This window comes from Diabrotica virgifera, chromosome 3 (assembly GCF_917563875.1).
Source record: "Diabrotica virgifera virgifera chromosome 3, PGI_DIABVI_V3a".
NCBI lineage: Eukaryota > Metazoa > Arthropoda > Insecta > Coleoptera > Chrysomelidae > Diabrotica > Diabrotica virgifera.
The window spans coordinates 139,845,359-139,857,785 of NC_065445.1; the positions used below are offsets into that span (position 1 = coordinate 139,845,359).

General features: G+C 28.6%; 1 protein-coding gene across 1 annotated transcript in view; it reads right to left on the reverse strand.

The window, feature by feature from the left end:
• Window positions 1–12,427, reverse strand: part of LOC126882573 (uncharacterized) — a 481,344-nt gene that overhangs the window by 175,344 nt on the left and 293,573 nt on the right. The window lies entirely within an intron of this gene.

Below are 12,427 nucleotides of genomic sequence, written 5' to 3' on the forward strand. Positions count from 1 at the left end.
TAATTGAAGAGCGCCGTTATAGCGAAATGCCATATACGCGAAACGATCGTGCGTGAATAGCGGAGAAAAATTGCAACTTTCTTAAATAATTCATATTGTCAATTGAAATTGTCAAATTGACGTACATTTCATACCTATTGTCATTTAAGAAGAAAAATTATATATTGCTCCACAATATTGATATGATATGCAATTATTATATAAAGGTAAATTTAATTAATTGTATTTTGCTTGCAGTACTGCATTTTAATAACTAATTTTATTTACTACATACAATTATTTACGTTTTAATAACATAACCTAAATCTTATTTTTTCTTCTTATTATTTTTTTTGGACTATGGCCTTGACAATTATCCAGTAACCAGGACCATATGATTGGCCAATATAATTAAAAGTGCGAATAAAATAGGCTATTGATTATATTCTTCGAAATAAGATAGCTAAAAGGAACTACAACGTTAACGGGGTTTTATTATTTCATATGGTCAATGGACATCTATATATGAAAAAACCGCGGAGTGTTACCATTTATAGGGGTGCGTTTTTGAGAAATGGGTGAATTAGTCCCTGGGCACAGGTTACATTAGGGTGAGTTCTATGCACTTTTGGTACAAACATAGCTAGATAAAAATTGTTCCTGGTTAAATTTTCTATCTAAATATCACTTTTTAAAGTCAATGATACTCTTTTTTACAAAAATTTATTCAAAAGAAAAAGTACAAAAACCCAAAAGAAAGAAATTTTGTTTGTTGTCACATAACTTTTGTCCACGAAGATATAGGTATAGACATTGCTTTACAGAAAAAAAGCCTACATATTTCTTCTTTAAAATGTTGTTTAGTAGAGGTAATTAGGATTTATAGTTTTCGAAATATGATTTTTCACAGTTCGCCACTCACAGCAATTTTGGGCAATTTTCCTTGTTATTTCGCAAATATTGTTCTGTAACTTTTTTCTACGTAACTTTAGGTATATGCAATGGTATACGTAATAGGAATAGAAATTAATTACCTTTAAAATGATCTACTGTATAACGTTGTACGTCTTTTTTTAAAAAAGATTATGGTTTTTCAAGGTTTTATACTTTTAATGATTTTTTATAATATAATATAAAAATAAAATATTATTATATATGTATAATATAATATTATATATTATATATTATGTATTATATATTATATATTATATATTATATATTATATATTATATATTATATATTATATATTATATATTATATATTATATATTATATATTATATATTATATAATACCCAATATAAAAAAATGTTATTCTCTACATTTTTTTAAGATTATTTTTGAAATTTCTGATAACTTTTTTTTTGTTCATGAATATACTATACAGGGTGTTTCATTAATAATTGTCCATATAGTAACTGGAGAAACCTTAGCACAAAATACGAAGATTTAACCTAAAACGCTTAAATAAAATGTGGTTCCTTACTGAGTTACAGGGTGTTTTATCTAAAAATTTAAAAACTGTTTTTGCTCAGCATTTTAAAACTATTCGACGTATCCTTTTCATACTTGGCAGTAAGTGCGACCACTATACACCCTACTAAATTATGATAAACAAACGTTTTTGGCTACTACCAGAAGCGTACGACAGGGGATAGTGAATGCTTGATCCCTCCCAAATTCTACGCCACTGGAGGAATTACTATTTTAGTGCCATTTTTAGATTCTCCAATACTTTTTACGTAAATAATATACTTCTCATTGGTAACGAAAAAGTGATTAGTTTTCGAGATATTTGAAGTTAAATATGAAACGGCACAGTTATTTTGATTAATTTATGATATGGTTCATATGATTAAAATTTAAAAATTATTTGTACCCAGTACTTTAAAACTATTTGGCGTATCCTTATCATACTTATCAGAAAGTGTAGGTACTGTACTCCCTACTAAACTAAGATAAATAAACGTTTCTAGCTACTACCAGAGGCGTACGACAGGGGGTAGTGTCTGGTTGACCTTTCCCAAATTCTACGCCACTGACGAAATTGCTATTTTAATGAAATTTTTTGATTTTTCAATACTTTTTATGTAAATAATATACTCTTCATTCGTAACGATAAAATGATTAGTTTTCGAGATATTTGAAATTAAAAATTAAGCGACACAATACATTAATCAACATAACCGTGTCGTTTCATTTTTAACTTCAAAGATCTCGAAAACTAATGACTTTATCGTTACGAATGAAGAGTATATTATTTTCATAGAAAGTATTGGAGAATCCAAAAATTGAACTCAAATAGCAATTCCGCCAGTGGCGTAGAATTTGGAAAGGGTCAACCATTCACTATCCCCCGTCGTACGCCTCTGGTAATAGACAGAAACGTTTGTCTAACATAATTTAGTAGTTTGTACAGTACCTATACCTCCTGCCAAGTATGAAAATGATACGTCGAATAGATTTAAAAGGCTGAGCAAAAATAGTTTTTAAATTTTTACATAAAACACCCTGTAACTCAGTAAGGAACCACATTTTATTTAAGTGTTTTAGGTTAAATCTTCGTATTTTGTGCTAAGGTTTCTGCAGTTACTATAAGGACAATTATTAATGAAACACCCTGTATATTGCTCAATAAAGAGGGCTTACTGTCTGTTCTTTAAAATGGTGTATCATCTATATTTAAATAATATGTAATGGAAACCGAGTGATTCTTTGATATTTTTGTACCTGTATTATTTAAAATTATTTCTTTTACAAAAATTACATAAACATTAGTCTTAGAAAACATCACTTCAGTTAAAATTATTTAAACGTTGACATTTAAAAAATTTTCAAAATCAAAGTCCATCTCTTCGTTAGCATTAGCTTCAATATCTTTCTCTGACACCTCAGTTATCTTAGAGTTCCCACAATTAGTACCCATGCACATGCACCCTTTGCAGAATATTGAACAACTAATTCCTATCTTCCTACAACCGCAGTTTTTGTACACTCTTTGGTACATTTACATGCTATTTTTTCAAGCAAAGCTTGTGGTGCAAGTGCTTTGACAGTAAATATTGGAATTAATCCATATTTTGAAGTTTGCCCGTCCGAGTCAAGTGGATCCAAAGTATTACCTATAAAAAATAAGATTCAATCATAACACACAATACCATAAAAAAGTTATAATGAGGAATTTAAAAAAATAATCCTATAATCTAAAATCGTTGCAAGTACTTATTACATTTTGAAAAAGCATATTATCTTATTCAAAAATAATCCTAGAATTTTTTATAATACACGATTTTAAAGTAAACAGAATAATCTTTCTTTGTTTATTATATAATATATACCTAAATGTAGAAAAAAAAGTTATAATGGGAAATTTAAAAAATAATCGTAAAAAATATAAAAACTCGTTAAAAGTATAAAGTCTTAAAAAAGATAACCTCTTTAAAAGAAGTGGTATAACATTATACAATAGAACATTTTAAAGGTAATTGATTTCTATTCTTCTTACATGTACCATTGCATATGTCTAAAGTCACGTAGAAAAAAGTTACAGAACAATATTTGCGAAATAACAAGGAAAATTGCCCAAAATTGCTGTGTGGCGAATTTTTAAAAATCATATTTCGAAAACTGTAAATCCTAATGACCTCTACCGAACATCATTTTAAGAAAATATGTAAGTTTTTTTATGTGAAGCAATGTCTATACCTATGGGCCATTCAACGAACATACGCCTGTTTTGGATTACTTCGACAACGAATATTTTACTGTCCAACATAAGAAGTACGAAAGTAAATGGCGCTAATAATTATTCCAATAAACAACAATGTAATTTGCAATTTACTTTCGTTCTTCTTATTTTGCACAGTAAAATATTCGTTGTCAAAGTAATCCAAAACAGGCATATGTTCGTGGAATAGGGTATATATCCCCGCGGACAAAAGTTATGGGACAAAAAACAAAATTTTTTTCTTTTGGGTTTCTTTGTGCTTTTTCTTTTGAATATATTTTTGTAAAAAAAAGTACGTTTGACTTTAAAAAGTTATATTTATATAGGAAATTTAACCAGGAACAATTTTTATGTAGACGTGTTTGTACCAAAAGTGCATAGAACTCACCCTTATGTAACCTGTGCCCAGGGACTAATTCACCCAGGACTCAGTGTTTTTTACCCCTGAATCACTGGTAAATGAGCAATGGAATGCTTTTGTCAGTATTGTTGGGTCTACCTTTGATTATTGCTTTCCTATAGTCTCAGTTCAGCAAAAATGTACGGCAAAAAAAATACTAAAACCTAATCAGCAGGTTGCTGCATGTAAGAATGAGCTAGACATCCTTCTAGTGCTTAGTAGGTCTGACAGGGTCTATAGTGAGGCTTACAAAACAAAGAAGCAGGAATACAATCGTCTCCTGAGCGATGCAAGAAGTGCTCATTATGAAGAGCGTATAAATAACAGTACATTAAAAAACCTTCAAACTGCTGATTTTTGAAAGTTAAAAAGTCAATTTGTTACCACGCACGCTGCAAAATAAATGAAAATCGTTATTTGTTAATAACTTTTACTAAAACTGCCTTAGAACTTCAGTGTTTCACCCAAAGTTGCGTATTGGGGTACTTAACAAACCCTCAAAATTTGAGACCGATCCATTAATTAGTTTAAGAGTTATTCTATTTGTTTATCCCAGATAGGGCCATTCTGCGTATGCCAAATGAAAGTAGAAAACTGATGCTCTCAAAATGTACTAAAAAAAAGATAAAAAAATTATCTAATATAGTCAAAAATCCTAATGCAAAATTTGTGAAATTTTGTAGTTTATAATCATTTAAAATATTGACTTTAAAAATATTGTCCGTAGAAAAAATCATTTTACATGTTAGAAAAGCTGGTATTTTACACGAATTTTTAAAAATGTCGTTCAATTAGTAACTAGGTGCGGTAAGTGAAGGGGGAGCTGGGAGCCGACAAATGCACGTGTTCAAAAACTAAAAAAGGCAAGTTAAAACTAGTATCATTTTCTATATCTCGTGATCTACTGAATATATTTTGATCGTTCTTTTTTAATTTGTATGTAATTTTTCTATAAATTACAAATATGCAATTTGTCTAGACATTTATTAATTAATAGATAAACAGTCTAATTTGTTTAAACAATTTTTGGAAAAATAATTTTTTTCCAAAAATCCATGATTTTAATCATACTGCCGTTATTAATCATAGAAAAAGTTAAGCTATATTTTGATAAATAAATTATCTTTAATAAATAATTATCTAATAAAACTCATTTATTTATTAAAGTGTACTTTAAGTTTTTCTATGATCATTAATGATACTATGATTAAAAAAATAGATTTTAGTAAAAAAATATTTTTTCAAGAATTGTTTAAAGAAATCAGACTGTTGATTAATTAATAAATTCATAAACAAATTGCATATTTGTAATGTACGTAGAAATTACATACAAATTAAAAAAGAAAGATCAAGATCCATTGAGTTGATCCGGAGGTACAGAAAATTATATTCGTTTGAAATTGCTTTTTCGGTATTTTAACTCGGTGGATTTGTAGGTTCCCCCAAGTAATCGTTTGAATTACATTTTTAAAAAATCGTAGAGGGTGCTGTGAAGGTACAATGTTTGTGCAAATTTTTTAAGAGAAACCACGAATCCCATTCTTTAAAACGGCATTAACGAGATTCCTTAATTAGTATAAACAAATTAGCTATGAATTAAAAATACACATGGCTAACTTTGTTTCAAATGAACCCAGGCTAAATTTTTCTATTTGAAAATTCGTGTTAAATATCTTTTCGGATATACAAAAAGATTTTTTTCTACGGACAACGTTCGTTTTTAAAGGTATTCTAAATGTTTATAAACTACAAAATTTCAAAAATTTGGCATTGATAGTTTGCCTATATTAATTATTTTTTTATCTTTTTTTAATACATTTTGATACTATCACTCTTCTATTTTCATTTGGCATACTCAGAATTGCCCTATCGTCATTATTTCTGTCTTATCTTATTGCAAAATAAAGGTCTCTGGGATAGACAAATAGAATAACTCTTAAACTAATTACTGGATCGGTCTCAAATTTTGAAGGTTTGTTAAGTACGCCAATACCCAACTTTGGGTGAAACACTAACTGCCTTACTAATAAAACACTTTTATTCTAAGGTTATTCCATATTTATATCTAGAATAGTTATCCTAAGTATAATTAATAGTTTTTTCCATTTTTTTTTCACAATCGAGTTAATATAGTGTTCCATAATGGAGAAGTATCGACATCAGAAAAAAAGTTTTTTGGCCGTTATAGCGAAACATTTTAGGTAGTAAATCGAAAACGTGCCTTAATTGAAGAGCGCCGTTTTAGCGAAATGCCATATAAAGAGCGGCCGTATAGTGAGGTATGGGTGTATTAACAATTTAGTGCAAAAATCGCGATTTTTTCGATTTTTTTGCACCCTATTCGAAAGCTAAATAGTTGACATAAAATTACAAATTTAATTTTTTAGAACATTAAAAAACCTTCAAACTGCCGATTTTTGAAAGTTAAAAAGTTAATTTTTTGCCACGCACACTGCAAAATAAATGAAAATCGTTATTTGTTGATAACTTTTACTAAAACTGCCTTAGAACTTCAGTGTTTCACCCAAAGGTGCGTATTGGGGTACTTAACAAACACTCAAAATTTGAGACCGATCCATTAATTAGTTTAAGAGTTATTCTATTTGGTTATCCCAGATAGGGCCATTCTGCGTATGCCAAATGAAAGTAGAAAACTGATGCTATCAACATGTATTAAAAAAAGATAAAAAAATTATCTAATATAGTCAAAAATACTAATGCCAAATTTTTAAAATTTTCTAGTTTATAAACATTTAGAACAACTTTAAAAATATTGCCCGTAGAAAAAATCATTTTACATATTAGAAAAGCTGGTATTTTACACGAATTTTTAAAAATGTCGTTCAATTGGTAACTAGTTGTGGTAAGTAAAGGGGTAGCTGGGAGCCGACAAATGCACGTGTTCAAAAACTAAAAAAGGCAAATTATAACTAGTATCATTTTCTATATCTCGGGATCTACTGAATATATTTTGATCGTTCTTTTTTTAGTTTGTATGTGATTTTTCTATAAATTACAAATATGCAATTTGTCTAGACATTTATTAATTAACAGATAAACATTCTAATTTGTTTAAACAATTTTTGGAAAAATAATTTTTTCCCAAAAATCCATGATTTTAATCATACTACCGTTATTAATCATAAAAAAAGTTAAGGTATATTGTGATAAATAAATTATGTTCAATAGATAATTATCTAATAAAACTCATTTATTTATTAAAGTGCACTTTAACTTTTTCTATGATCATTAATGATACTATGATTAAAAAAATAGATTTTAGTAAAAAAATATTTTTTCAAGAATTGTTTAAAGAAATTAGACTGTTGATTAATTAATAAATTTATAAACAAATTGGATATTTGTAATGTACGTAGGAATTACTTACATACAAATTAAAAAAGAAAGATCAAGATCCATTGAGTTGATCCGGAGGTACAGAAAATTATATTCGTTTGAAATTGCTTTTTCGGTATTTTAACTCGGTGGATTTGTAGGTTCCCCCTAGTAATCGTTTGAACTACATTTTTGAAAAATCGTAGAGGGTGCTGTGAAGGTACAATGTTTGTGCAAATTTTTTAAAAGAAAGCAAATCCCATTCTTTAAAACGAGATTCTAAACGAGGTTTTTAAAGAGATTCCTTAATTATTATAAACAAATTAGCTGTGAATTAAAAAAAACATGGCTAACTTTGTTTCAAATGAACCCAGGCTAAATTTTTTTATTTGAAATTTCGTGCTAAAATACTATCTTTTCGGATACACAAAAAGATTTTTTTCTACGGACAACGTTTTTAAAGGTATTCTAAATTTTTATAAACTACTTGGCATTGATAGTTTTGTTGTTCTGAAGCTATTTTCTTGTGGCATTTTTATAATCAAGTATATTCAAATGGGAAATAAGCCACAATTTTACCTAAAAATGATTTTATTAACGTTTCGACGCCCAAGTCGGGTGTCGTTGTCAAAATACAAAATTTTGTATTTTGACAACGACACCCGACTTGGGCGTCGAAACGTTAATAAAATCATTTTTAGGTAAAATTGTGGCTTATTTCCCATTTGAATATACTTGATTGATAGTTTTGACTATGTTAATTATTTTTTTATCTTTTTTTAATAAATTTTGATACTATCACTCTTCCATTTTCATTTGGCATACTCAGAATTGCCCTATCTTCATTATTTTCTGTCTTATCTTATTGCAAAATAAAGGTCTCTGGGATAAACAAATAGAATAACTCTTAAACTAATTAATGGATCGGTCTCAAATTTTGAAGGTTTGTAAGTACGCCAATACCCAACTTTGGGTGAAACACTAACTGCCTTACTAATAAAACATTTTATTCTAAGGTTATTCCATATTTATATCTAGAATAGTTATCCTAAATATAAGGTAGATATAATACGAAAATAATTTGTTACCAATAAACTCGGTATAAGTTAGTTATAAGTATTCCCACTTTATTCCGAAATAATAGTTTGGCAACGGCGCAATCTTCTACACAAATGCATAAAACAACGATATATTGGGTTAAATATGTCAATTTTGACTTTTCTCTACAACTGACACGCCAAATTCATGATAGATTACATAATTTTTTGATGGACTATGGCCGTTGTATTCTCCGCTATATTTTAATAAATCGTTATTTCTTATCTTGTATGTTGAGTTTGAGCATTTCATAAAATGGCTTCGAATAAAAAGAACTTTGTATTTTCTGCCATATTTTAATAAATCGTTATTTCGTATGTTGTATGTTGAGTTTAACACTGTTACTAATAAAACACTCGTATTCTAAGGTTATTCCGTATTTATATCTAGAATAGTTATCCTAAGTATAAGGTAGATATAGAACGAAAATAATTTGTTACTAATAAACTCGGTATAAGTTAGATATAAGTATTCCCACTTTACTCCTAAATAATAGTTTGGCATCGTCGCAATCTTCTGTACAAGTACATAGAACAACGATATATTGTGTCAAATATGTCAATTTTGATTTTTCTCGTAACTGACAAACCAAATTAACCTAGACAAAAAGTTTTTTTTGAAAATTAAAATACCAGCTTTTCAAATCCCAAAGTATACAGTCAATACTAACAGTTATTCGAATTGTTTATAAGCCAAAATTGACTCTACTTTTGTAAAATGTTTTCGGAATGATAAAAATGAGGTTTAATTGCAGTATTATTTTTTCATATGGTTTCCACAGAATTGCTGTATCATTATTATTTTCTGAACTCTAGGGAGAAACAAATTGAATAAAATTTAAACTAATTCACGAATCATCTTGAAATTTTCCGGACATTATATGGACTATTTAACTTAACTTTTCATGCAATATCAAAATCTTAAATTCATTTTTGCAAAAGTTATAGCAAATTTTTAATTTTCGAAATCTTAGTCTTTGCAATTTTCGAAGAAACAAATAATCGGACAAAAATTAAAAAACTGCCATTTTAAACCTTTGTTCATCTGCTAAAAGATAAATACCCCAAATAAGATATTTAATTCCATTTTTGCCTGTAGCGATTTAAACGAAAAAACTGCCATTTTTGACCCTTACTTGTTAATAACTAAAATTCTCGTACCAATTGTGACTAGCATTTTTGTATTTATATTGTATTAGGTATGTAGTACCCAAAAAACCCATCTGCAACCTGGCTGCTCAAGTTTCCCGACAAAAACCTTATTTCTCTGGACTTAAAAACCTTACACCCTCTTTAGAAAAACGATATTTAATTCTGAATTCCTTATCGGTGTATTGTGAAAAGGGATTTATTATATCTTTGAAAAGTTTCCTTTTTCGTGTATTTTCTATCATGTTAATTAAATTATCAACTTCTTCGACAGCCTTCTTCAACTACCTTTTAACATATTTTTTTATTATATAATTACTCACAATCTACAATACAAATCAAAAGATAATATTTATATTTTTGCCTTTGATGACACTGACAGTCATAAATAGGTTATACGTTATACCAGACTTAAACAAGGGTGTGGGTCGGTATAAATTTGGACTAAATTCTTATACCAAGTATAACCTATATCTAAGTTATTCCATGTTTATTGGTAGTGATTTTGCCTATACCTGATTTATTCTCAGTATAACTTTTATACTTGGTTTATTAGTAACAGTGTATGTATTTCATAAAATGTCTTCAAATAAAACATAACGTTACATTAAATGGGAAAGTGAAGAAAAAGTAAACAAATTAATTTATTTTACTTATAAACGAAATATAAGTATGTTAATTTTAGCATATTTTAAAGAATATGGTGAGAGATTTTCTACATATTACATATAGAAAATAAAGACCTTATTTTTCTTCTAGAGTGGAGGATAAGCATCCTCCTCGCTTGTACACAATAAGTGAATCACCTACGAACTTTTCTAAAAACCTTACATCATCCTTAGGAAACCGGATTTTTATCCTGCATTCTTTCAAAAATAATTTGTGTTTTCTTCGAAACTTTTCCTTTTTCGTGTAATTTTCATTATGTTTTTTAATTATCAACTTCCTCGTTAGCCGGAATACCTCTTAAACACAATGTTTTTATTATACAGGGCGTCCCGAAAAGATTGGTCATAAATTATACCACAGATTCTGGGGGTCAAAAATAGGTTGATTGAACCTGACTTACTTATATACAATAGTGCACACAAAAAAAGTTACAGCCCTTTGAAGTTACAAAATGAAAATCGATTTATTTTCATATATCGAAACCTCTGGAAGTTTTTTTATTGAAAATGGACATGTGGCATTCTTATGGAAGCAACATAAAAAAAAATTAAACTGAAATTTGTGCACCCCATAAAAATTTTATGGGGGTTTTGTTCCCTTAAACCCCCCCAAACTTTTGTGTACGTTCCAGTTAAATTATTATTGTGGCACCGTTAGTTAAACACAATGTTTTTAAAACTTTTTTGGCTCTTAGTACTTTTTCGATAAGGCGAGATATTTTATCGAGAATATTTGAGAATATCGACGTTTATCGAGATATTTTGAATATTTTTCGAATCCACCCCATATTTTTATATGGTTAAGTACGATTATAGAAACTTGCTCATAATCTGAAAATTTATTCATAATTTATATTTTTAGGTATATTTTGAAAAAGAAGCCACATCTCGATAAAAGATGACTTATCAAAAAAAGACAAAGAGGCAAAATAGTTTTAAAAACACTGTGTTTAACTAATGGCACCGCAACAATAGTTTAATTGGAACACACACAAACATTTGGGGGGTTTACAGGAACAAAACCCCCACAAAATGTTTATGTAAACATATTAAAAAAGAAGAGGCATCTCGATAAAAACTGACTTATCGAAAAAATACTAAGAGGCAAAAAAGTTTTAGAAACCTTGTGTTTAACTAATGGTACCACAATAATGAATTAATTGGAACGTACACAAAGGTTTGGGGGGGTTTAAGGGAACAAAACCCCCATAAAATTTTTATGAGATGGAGAAATTTCGCTATAATTTTGTTTTAAGATGTTCCTGCCATAAGAATGATACATGTCCATTTTCAATAAAATATCTCTAACAGTTTTCGATATATTAAAAAAATCGATTTTCATTTTGTAATTTCAAAGGGCTGTAACTTTTTTTTATGAGCACATTTGTACTAAGGTAAGTTAGGTTCAATCGAACTATTTTTGACCCCAGAATGTGTGGTATAATTTATGACAAATCTTTTCGGGACACCCTGTATATCTACTCACAAAACAAATCAAAAATAATATATTTTTGTCTCTGATGACTTTGACAGTCATAGAATAGGTTGTACCTGGTTATACCAGACTTAAACAAGGGTGTGGTCAGTATAAACTTGGACTAAATTCTTGTACCCAGTATTACCTATACCTAAGTTATTCCATGTTTATTGGTAGAGATTTTGCCTATACCTGATTTATTTTCAGTATAACTTTTATACTTGTTTCATTAGTAACAGTGTAAAGTTCTAAGGTACTTTTAGTAAAAGTTATTAACAAGTAACGATTTTCGCTTATTTTGCAGTTTGCATAGCAACAAATAATCTTTTTAACTTTCAAAAATCGGCATTTTGAAGGTTATTCAATGTTCTAAAAAACTGATTGTTGTAATTTTATGTCAACTATTTAGCTTTTGAATGGAGTGCAAAAAATCAAAAAAATCGAGATTTTTAAACTAAATTGTTAATAATTAAAAAACGGACACGAAGTCTAGGCAGGAAATAGGTATGTATTCTTCCTATAGGTCTACAATAACTAAAGAAGTAGTCAGCTACCTGGATCTTTGAGTGTCCCGAGAAAATCATTATTACTCTGGA